This window comes from Rhinatrema bivittatum, chromosome 2 (assembly GCF_901001135.1).
Source record: "Rhinatrema bivittatum chromosome 2, aRhiBiv1.1, whole genome shotgun sequence".
NCBI classification, from domain to species: Eukaryota; Metazoa; Chordata; class Amphibia; order Gymnophiona; family Rhinatrematidae; genus Rhinatrema; species Rhinatrema bivittatum.
In genome coordinates this window covers 14,948,157-14,959,276 of record NC_042616.1, presented here as the reverse complement: position 1 = coordinate 14,959,276, position 11,120 = coordinate 14,948,157, and positions in this window count along the sequence as shown.

The window sequence follows — 11,120 nt, the reverse complement described above, 5'->3', positions numbered from 1 at the left end:
CGTCTGATGCGACGCACCCAAACGAACACGTCACGACGCACGTGACGCGGCGCGACTCAGACCGTACGGGGGGCCGTACCGCGGAGCGTACGGGGCGGCGCAGATCGCCGTGTTCAGAGGAACGCGACGCGGGACGCACGAAGCGGCGCGACTCCAGGAACCCGGAGCGGCGCGACTCAGGGCGCAGGGAGCGGCGCGACTCGCCGCATGCGAATACACACGGGCCGCAGATGCAGCGTACCCACAAAGCGCATACAGCGGGGACCCCGTCCACACGCGGAGAGACACCCCACTCAACGTCTTCGGGATGCTACTCTACAGCTCCAGGGGAACCACGGGTAAGATTGCAATCGCAAAAAAGGCAACCGGCCCCCATAGTTCACCGCCCCTTTTCAGATCGGGAGCGAAATCAAACCACAAAAAGAGCAAAATCACATTTTTCCCAGCCACCTGGGTCCCAGCAGGTACACAAGTCTAAGCAAATACTGTCTCTTAATCCTTTCTCAAAAAATTTGACAAGTTTAAGTGCAGAAGGAAACATTAGGGACTCCCTCTCTCTGCAATCTTCACCGTCTTCTACCTGTCAAGGTGTTTCAAAATTTTCTGACAATATAAAAAAGCGGAAAACATTAACCCCGTTTCACGAACCTGTACAAAAGAAGCGGACTCTCCCTTCAGAAGTCCACACGCAATCTTCATACAATGTGAAGACAAAATATCAGACATCTCCCACCGCCTCTGTTGCAAAGAAAATCATGCCACCAGAGACCAGAGATGCTTTTCAAACACTATCACAAGCCTTAGCAGGATTTTATGACACGGTGACTAAGTCTTACCACATCTCTACTTCCCCCGAAGGGAAAGACCTCCCTTCCCCTATACATTGTGATACCTCCTCATCCAGGAGTTTAAGCCCTAATAGAGAGGTAGACGTACCTGAATCACCTTCAATACCTATACCAATACATTTATCACCAACCAAATCGGACAGGGATTTCTCTGACAGTGAACAAGAGGAGCCACCGGACTCCCCTGAAAATGAACAGCCTAATCCTGACACTGATCCTACACCAGACTCCTCCACTGGATATCAGTCAGATCCGAGTGCGGACCATAATGAACCTCACTCTCCACCGGAAGATCTAACATACCCAAAATTTCTTGAGAAGATGGGTACTGCATTAAACATAACAATTCAGAAACTACCAGATCCTAGAGCGGAAACTCTAGATATTCTAAAGATTTTTGATACTCCTCATGAACCAACTGCTTTACCTCCGCACACAGTGCTGGATTCATTGTTAGAACAGTCCTGGAACACTCCATTCACGGTTCCAGCGGTATCCAGGAAAATAGATATTAAATATATATTACAAAAATCTAATTATTACTCTTCAACACAGCTCCCTCATACCTCTCTAGTAGTAGAATCAGCTATGGGGAAAGCTCGCAAAACCAGATTACACTCTGCATCACCACCGTTAAAAGACATGAGAACTTTAGACGATTTTGCAAAAAGGGCTTACCAGGGCTCTATGTTAGGTGCACGAATTCACCAACATCAGTTCTATTTGGTACAATATCTCTATGGGTGTGTGCAACGCCTGAAGGCTGAAACAGATCTCGCAAATCACTCCCCGGTCCAAGACCTAGAGGAAGGGATCAGACACCTTCTGCGCACAATCTACGAAGGATTTGACACCACCTCCAGAGTCTCGGCGAGTGCTATCGCAGCTCGACGCCTAGCATGGCTAAAAGCAAGCTCCATTAGAGAGGATGTGCATACCAAGCTCGCTAACCTTCCCTGCAAAGGAGATAATCTTTTCGGTGAAAAATTACAAGAAACTGTAGCCCAACTAAAAGAACAATCGGCGGCGGTGCAGTCCCTCACAACACAACCAACCTACCAATCGAGTAGGAGGTACTTTCCACAATACAGAAGACAATCCTTCCAACGGAAGCCTTATAGGCAATACCAATCTTATCGAACACCATCCTATCAACCTTATAACAGGCCAAACAACCCACAAACTCAACCTCGCAGAGGACGTGGCCGTTCACAACGTCCACAACAACAACAGCAACAACAACAGACGTCAAATAAACCTTCACAGTCTTTTTAACACTTCCTCAGCCACCACCGCTCTCGCTGCAGGCGGGGAGAGTAGCCTTGCATTATCAACAATGGACAGCCATCACTACAGATCGTTGGGTCCTCAACATCATACAACAAGGGTACAAAATACCATTTCAACATCTACCAACGCTTCCCCACCCCCCTTCCCGAATATACCAAGACACCACGGGGGAGATGAGGAAGGAATTACAGAAGTTGTTACAACAACAAGCAGTGCAAATCCTGCCACGGAAAGTCTGGCACACAGGATTTTATTCCCCGTACTTCCTCATTCCAAAAAAATCAGGAGGTTTGCGTCCTATCCTAGATCTTCGGCAGCTCAACAAACTGATACCCAAGGAAAAATTCAAAATGATATCGCTCAAATCGATCTTACCCTTAATTCATCGCAATGCATGGATGTGCAGCATCGATCTAAAAGACGCTTATACTCATATTCCAATGCACCCCTCGTCTTGGAAGTACCTGTCTTTTCAAGCCCTGAACACCCACTATCAATACCGAGTGCTGCCATTCGGCCTCTCCACGGCACCCAGAGTATTCACCAAATGCATGGCAGTAGTGGTGGCACACCTTCGCCAACAAGGAATCATAATCTTTCCGTACCTGGACGATTGGCTACTGATAGCATCAGACCCCACAACATTACGCAACAATCTCTCACAAACAATCCTTTGCCTCCACAACCTCGGTCTCCTTATCAACTACCAAAAATCCCAGTTGCAGGCAACCCAGACCATACAGTTTATAGGGGTCATCCTAGATACGGTCAAATACAGAGTCTATCTTCCCCTAGAGAGAAGGACTGTGATGAAGAACATATTTTACAATCTACAAAAAACACCAAGACCAATGGCCCGCCAAGTCTTGGTCGCACTGGGACACATGGCAGCAGCAATTCACGCTGTAAAGAATACACGTCTCCAAATGAGACACATCCAATGGCACCTTCGACGTCAATGGAAACAACACTCCCAACCATTATCGTGGAAAATCTTTATGACAACGACAATGATCAACCAACTCCAATGGTGGCTCGGGCGACACACCCTATCGAGAGGAGCGTCGTTCACCCTTCTTCCGCACAACGCGGTACTCACCACGGATGCCTCCAGAAAGGGTTGGGGAGCCCATATGGACACCTTCCAAACACAAGGGCTATGGTCACAAACAGAACAGTCCTTTCAGATCAACCTGCTAGAACTGCGGGCGATAAGATACGCGCTCCGCACCTTCCTTCCATATCTCCGGGGCCGCAGGCTCATGGTCTACACCGACAATCAAGTCGCAATGTTCTACATAAACAAACAAGGGGGCACGGGATCTTGGCCATTATGCAGGGAAGCGATGTGGATCTGGACATGGGCGTGCAAACACTCCATCCACCTCCAGGCCACTTACATTCCAGGGATAGCCAATGTTCAAGCGGACAGGCTCAGCAGAATCTTCCATCCACACGAATGGGAACTCCACCAGGAAGTAGCGGACTCCATCTTTCACCAATGGGGCCGACCTTCCATAGACCTCTTTGCGACCGAATACAATCGGAAAGTAGAGAAATTCTGCTCAGTCTGGCCCAGTCACCAGCGTCAAACACAAGATGCCTTTCTACTTCCATGGTCACAACAGCTCATGTACGCATTTCCCCCAATTCCGCTGATCACACGTACGCTGCAAAAATGCATCCTGGATTCAGCGCAACTAATTCTAATAGCACCAGCATGGCCTCGCCAACACTGGTACACGCATCTCTTACACATGTCCACGGAGACGCCCATTCGCCTACCACTGCGAGTAGATCTACTATCGCAGGACGAGGGCACACTTCTTCACCCGTTCCAGCAATCCCTACACCTCACGGCATGGAGACTGAACGGATCCTACTTGAAGAACAGGGCATATCATTAATAGTTCAGGATGTAATTCTAGAATCACGTCGGCCATCGACAAGAAAGAATTACCATCTCAAATGGGAAAGATACGTTATCTGGTGCACAGCTGAATGCTTAGAACCTTTGTCATGTCCTCCTGCCAGACTTTTGGATTACCTCCATACCTTGTATACCTCAGGTCTAGCACCTACTTCGGTACGAGTTCATCTAAGTGCCATTGCGGCGAGACACAGGCTCTACAAGGGGCAGTCCATTTCCTTACATCCCGCAATATCAAGATTCTTGAAGGGCCTGAATAATTTAAGGCCCCCGATTACTAAGCCACCAATTCCATGGGATCTCAACATCGTATTGGAACAACTGATGCTCTCCCCATTTGAGCCTTTACATACGGCTCACCCGAAGTACCTCACGTGGAAGGTAGTTTTTCTGGTTGCCATCACCTCGGCAAGGCGAGTAAGCGAACTACAAGCCTTGGTGCATTACTCACCGTACCTACATTTCTACCCACATAAGGTAGTCCTTCGTCCCCACCCAACCTTTCTCCCAAAGGTGGTGACGCCATTCCACCTGAACCAATCCATCGAACTACCTGTTTTCTTTCCTGAACCACATACTTCAGAACAGGAAAAGAGATTACACACTCTGGACTGTAAACGGGCGCTTGAGTTATACACCTTACAAACTCAATCTCCTAATCGTCCTTCCCAATTGTTTCTAACCTTTAATCCAAACGCCCCAGGGAAACCTGTGGCGAAGAGAACCATAGCGAGTTGGCTCGCCCAATGTATACAATTCTGTCACTCCAAGCAACATTACCCGTTACTTTCTAGACCAAGAGCACATCAGACTAGAGCGATGGCAGCGTCCACAGCTTACCTCTCTAACGTGCCCCTCTTGGATATTTGCAAATCAGCTACGTGGGCATCTCTCCATACTTTTGCAGCACATTACTGCCTAGACCAACACACGTCCCAGGACACAAGACTGGGACAGGCAGTTTTAAACTCTCTACTGCAGAATACCGATTAGCTCGACTGACACACTTGGCATCACGATAGACACTCTAATAAAATTATGTGATGCAGAGCTTTGCACTCCCATTACAGCATGGCTAATTCAGCCTGCTATCAACAGGAAAAAGCAAGTTTGCTTACCGTAAACGGTGTTTCCGTAGATAGCAGGATGAATTAGCCATGCTGACCCACCCACCTCCCTGTCAGTCGTCATTTCGTGCTCACGCTTGCTATTTTACAGACTGAGGAGAGTCGTTTTTCCAGCGCGGGAACCCACGCGCAGCCTCAGAGCAGAGCTCTGACTTCTCTTTGGAAGCTCCGCCTCCTGTGCCTGACAGACAGGTCCCCGTTACAGCATGGCTAATTCATCCTGCTATCTACGGAAACACCGTTTACGGTAAGCAAACTTGCTTTTCCTACCGTCAAGTTTCGGTTTCTAAAAGCTCCTTGTGCAGCGGCTGCAGTTCCCATTTCCTCTTCCTGGTGATGTCACTTCCTGCTGGAAGGGAGCGGTGCTCCCTGTACAAGCAAGTTTGCTTACCGTAAACGGTGTTTCCGTAGATAGCAGGATGAATTAGCCATGCTGTATGGGACCTGTCCGTCAGGCACAGGAGGCGGAGCTTCCAAAGAGAAGTCAGAGCTCTGCTCTGAGGCTGCGCGTGGGTTCCCGCGCTGGAAAAACGACTCTCCTCAGTCTGTAAAATAGCAAGCGTGAGCACGAGAAAACACGACTGACAGGGAGGTGGGTGGGTCAGCATGGCTAATTCATCCTGCTATCTACGGAAACACCGTTTACGGTAAGCAAACTTGCTTTTTCCCGTCGATAGCAGGCTGAATTAGCCATGCTGTATGGGAGTACAAAGCTCTGCATCACATAATTTGTTTAGAGTATCTATCGTGATGCTAAATGTGTCAGTCGAGCTAATTGGTATTCTGCAGTAGAGAGTTTAAAACTGCCTGTCCCAATCTTGTGTCCTGAGACGTTGGTTGGTCTAGGCAGTAATGTGCTGCAAAAGTATGAAGAGATGCCCACGTAGCTGATTTGCAAATATCCAAGAGAGGCACGTTAGAGAGGTAAGCTGTGGACGTTGCCATCGCTCTTGTTTGATGTGCTTTTGGTCTAGAAAGTAGCGTGGAATGCTGCTTGGTGTGACAGAACTGTATACATTGGGCGAGCCAACTCGCTATGGTTCTCTTCGCCACGGGTTTCCCTGGGGCGTTTGGATTAAATGTCAGAAATAATTGGGAAGGACGATTAGGAGACTGAGTTTGTAAGGTATATAACTCAAGCGCCCGTTTACAGTCCAGAGTGTGTAATCTTTTTTCCCGTTCTGAAGTATGTGGTTCAGGAAAGAAAACAGGTAGGTCGATGGATTGGTTCAGGTGGAATGGCGTGACCACCTTTGGGAGAAAAGTTGGGTGGGGACGAAGGACTACCTTATGTGGGTAGAATTGTAGGAACGGTGAGTAATGCACCAAAGCTTGTAGCTCGCTTACTCGCCTTGCCGAGGTGATGGCAACCAGAAAAACTACCTTCCACGTGAGGTATTTCGAGTGAGCTGTATGTAAAGGCTCAAATGGGGAGAGCATCAGTTGCTGCAATACGATGTTGAGATCCCATGGAATTGGTGGCTTAGTAATCGGGGGCCTTAAATTATTGAGACCTTTCAGGAATCTTGATACTGCGGGATGTAAGGAAATGGACTGCCCCTTGTAGAGTCTGTGTCTCGCCGCAATGGCACTTAGATGAACTCGTACCGAAGTAGGTGCTAGACCTGAGGTATACAAGGTATGGAGGTAGTCCAAAAGTCTGGCCGGAGGACATGACAAAGGGTCCAAACATTCAGATGTGCACCAGAGAACGTATCTCTTCCATTTGAAATGATAGTTCTTCCTTGTCGATGGTCGACGTGATGCCAGAATCACATCCTGAACTATTAACGATATACCTTGTTCTTCAAGTAAGATCCGTTCAGTCTCCATGCTGTGAGGTGTAGAGACTGCTGAAGTGGGTGAAGAAGTGTGCCTTCGTCCTGCGATAGTAGATCTATTCGCAGTGGTAGGCGAATAGGCGTTTCCATGGACATGTGTAAGAGATGCGTGTACCAGTGCTGGCGAGGCCACGCTGGTGCTATTAGAATCAGTTGCGCTGAATCTAGGATGCATTTTTGCAGCGTACGTGTGATCAACGGAATTGGTGGGAATGCGTACATGAGCTGTTGTGACCATGGAAGTAGAAAGGCATCTTGTGTTTGACGTTGGAGACTGGGCCAAACTGAGCAGAATGTCTCTACTTTCCGATTGTATTCGGTCGCAAAGAGGTCTATGGAGGGTCGGCCCCACTGGTGAAAGATGGAGTCCGCCACTTCTTGGTGAAGTTCCCATTCGTGTGGATGGAAGATTCTGCTGAGCCTGTCCGCTTGAACATTGGCTATCCCTGGAATGTAAGTGGCTTGGAGGTGGATGGAGTGTTTGCACGCCCATGTCCAGATCCACATCGCCTCTCTGCATAACAGCCAAGATCCCGTGCCCCCTTGTTTGTTTATGTAGAACATTGCGACTTGGTTGTCTGTGTAGACCATGAGCCTGCGCCCCTGGAGATATGGAAGGAAGGTGCGTAGAGCGTATCGTATCGCTCTCAGTTCTAGTAGGTTGATCTGAAAGGACTGTTCTGTTCTCGACCATAGCCCTTGTGTTTGGAAGGTGTCCATATGGGCTCCCCAACCTTTCCTGGAGGCATCCGTAGTGAGTACCGCGTTGTGCGGAAGGAGGGTGAATGACGCTCCCTTCGATAGGGTGTGTCGCCCCAGCCACCATTGGAGTTGGTTGATCATTGCAGTTGTTATAAATATTTTCCACGATAATGGTTGGGAGTGTTGTTTCCATTGACGTCGGAGGTGCCACTGGATGTGTCGCATTTGGAGACGTGTATTCTTTACAGCGTGAATTGCCGCTGCCATGTGTCCTAGTGCGACCAAGACTTGGCGGGCCGTTGGTCTTGGCGTTTTCTGTAGATTGTGAAATATGTTCTTCATCACCGTCCTTCTTTCTGGGGGAAGAAAGACTCTGTATTGGACCGTATCTAGGATGACTCCTATGAACTGTATGGTCTGGGTTGCCTGCAACCGAGACTTTTGGTAGTTGATAAGGAGACCGAGGTTGTGGAGGCAAAGGATTGTTTGTGAGAGATTGTTGCGTAATGTTGTGGGGTCTGATGCCACCAGTAGCCAATCGTCCAGATACGGAAAGATTATGATGCCTTGTTGGCGAAGGTGTGCCACCACCACTGCCATGCATTTGGTAAATACTCTGGGTGCCGTGGAGAGGCCGAATGGCAGCACTCGGTATTGATAGTGGGTATTCAGGGCTTGAAAAGACAGGTACTTCCAAGACGAGGGGTGCATTGGAATATGAGTATAAGCGTCTTTTAGATCGATGCTGCACATCCATGCATTGCGATGAATCAAGGGTAAGATCGATTTTAAGGAGATCATTTTGAATTTTTCCTTGGGTATTAGTTTGTTGAGTTGTCGAAGATCTAGGATAGGACGCAAACCTCCTGATTTTTTTGGAATGAGGAAGTATGGGGAATAAAATCCTGTGTGCCAGACTTTCCGTGGTAGGATTTTTACTGCTTGTTGTTGTAACAACTTCTGTAATTCCTTCCTCATCTCCCCCGTGGTGTCTTGGTATATTCGGGAACGGGGGTGGGGAAGTGTTGGTAGATGTTGAAATGGTATTTTGTACCCTTGTTGTATGATGTTGAGGACCCATCGATCTGTAGTGATGGCTGTCCATTGTTGATAATGCAAGGCTACTCTCCCCGCCTGCAGCGAGAGCGGTGGTGGCTGAGGAAGGGTTAAAAAGACTGTGAAGGTTTATTTGACGTCTGTTGTTGTTGCTGCTGTTGTTGTGGACGTTGTGAACGTCCACGTCCTCTGCGAGGTTGAGTTTGTTGGTTGTTTGGCCTGTTATAAGGTTGATAGGATGGTGTTCGATAAGATTGGTATTGCCGATAAGGCTTCCGTTGGAAGGATTGTCTTCTGTATTGTGGAAAGTACCTCCTATTAGGTTGGTAGGATGGTTGTGTTGTGAGGGACTGCACCGCCGCCGATTGTTCTTTTAGTTGGGCTACAGTTTCTTGTAATTTTTCACCGAAAAGATTATCTCCTTTGCAGGGAAGGTTAGCTAGCTTGGTATGCACATCCTCTCTAATGGAGCTTGCTTTTAGCCATGCTAGGCGTCGAGCTGCGATAGCACTCGCTGAGACTCTGGAGGTAGTGTCAAATCCTTCGTAGATTGTGCGTAGAAGGTGCCTGATCCCTTCCTCTAGGTCTTGGACCGGGGAGTGATTTGCGAGATCTGTTTCAGCCTTCAGGCGTTGCACACAACCATAGAGATATTGTACCAAATAAAACTGATGTTGGTGAATTCGTGCACCTAACATAGAGCCCTGGTAAGCCCTTTTTGCAAAATCGTCTAAAGTTCTCATGTCTTTTAACGGTGGTGATGCCGAGTGTAATCTGGTTTTCCGAGCTTTCCCCATAGCGGATTCTACTACGAGAGAGGTATGAGGGAGCTGTGTTGAAGAGTAATAATCAGATTTTTGTAATTTATATTTAATATCTATTTTCCTGGATACCGCTGGGACCGTGAATGGAGTGTTCCAGGACTGTTCTAACAATGAATCCAGCACCTTGTGCGGAGGTAAAGCAGTTGGTTCATGAGGAGTATCAAAAATCTTCAGAATATCTAGAGTCTCCGCTCTAGGATCTGGTAGTTTCTGAATTGTTATGTTTAATGCAGTACCCATCTTTTCAAGAAATTTTGGGTATGTTAGATCTTCCGGTGGAGAGTGAGGTTCATTATGGTCCACACTCGGATCCGACTGATATCCAGTGGAGGAATCTGGTGTAGGGTCAGTGTCAGGATCAGGATGTTCGCTTTCAGGGGAGCCCGGTGGCGCCACTTGATCACTGTCAGAGAAATGTCTGTCTGATTTGGTTGGTGATAAATGTATTGGTATAGGTGTAAGAGGTGAATCAGATACGTCTACCTCAGAATTAGTGTTAAAACTACTGGAGGAGGAGGTATCGCAATGTATAGGGGAAGGGAGGACTTTCCCTTCTGGGGAAGTAGAAATATGGTAAGACTTAGTCACAGTGTCATAAAATCCTGTTAAGGCTTGTGATAGTGTTAGAAAAGCATCTCTGGTCTCCGTTGGCATGATTTTCTTTGCAACGGAGGCGGTGGGAGATGTCTGATATTTTGTTTTCACATTATGTGAAGATTGTGTGTGGACTTTTGAAGAGAGAGTCCGCTTCTTTTGCACAGGTTCTTGAAACGGGTGTAATGTTTTCCGCTTTTTTAAATTATCAGAATTTTTTGAAATACTTTTACAGGCAGAAGACACTGATGATTGGAGAGAGAGGGAGTCTCTAGTGTTTCCCTCTGCATTTAAACTTGCCCAATTTTTTGAAAAGGGGTTGAGGGACAGTATTTGCTCAGACCTGTGCTGGGTTCCAGGTGGGTGGGACAAAAGTGATTTTGCTCTTTTTGTGGTTTGGTGTTGCTCCCGATCTGAAAAGGGGGAGTGAACTATGCGGGTCGGCTGATCTTTTGTCGATTGTAGCCTTACCCGTGGTTCTCCTGGAGCTGCAGAGTCGCCTCCGGAAGACCTGAAGCGGGTGCTGTGCATCTGCGGCTCGTATACATTCTTATGCGGCGAGTCGCGCCTCCCCTTATATCTTGAGTCGCGCCGTTCCGGGGTGTCTGATTCGCGCCGCTCCGTCTCATCTGCGCAGCGCCGCTCCGTGCGGCCTGCATCGCGCCGTTCCGAGCGTCCTGCGCCGCGCCGCTCCGTGCGTCCCTTGCCCCGTTCTTCCGATGACGGTGATCTACGTCGTTCCCTACGCTCCGCAGAGCCGCGCCGCGTCACGTGCGTCGTGACGTGTGCGCTTGGGTGCGTCGCAGCAGACGCTGAAGGACTCGTTGTAGAAGGCGGGGTTTTTTGAGCGCCGCGTCCTTGTGGGTTGAGCGCGGTCTGGGATGGCAAGTGAGTGTTTTTATTACTAA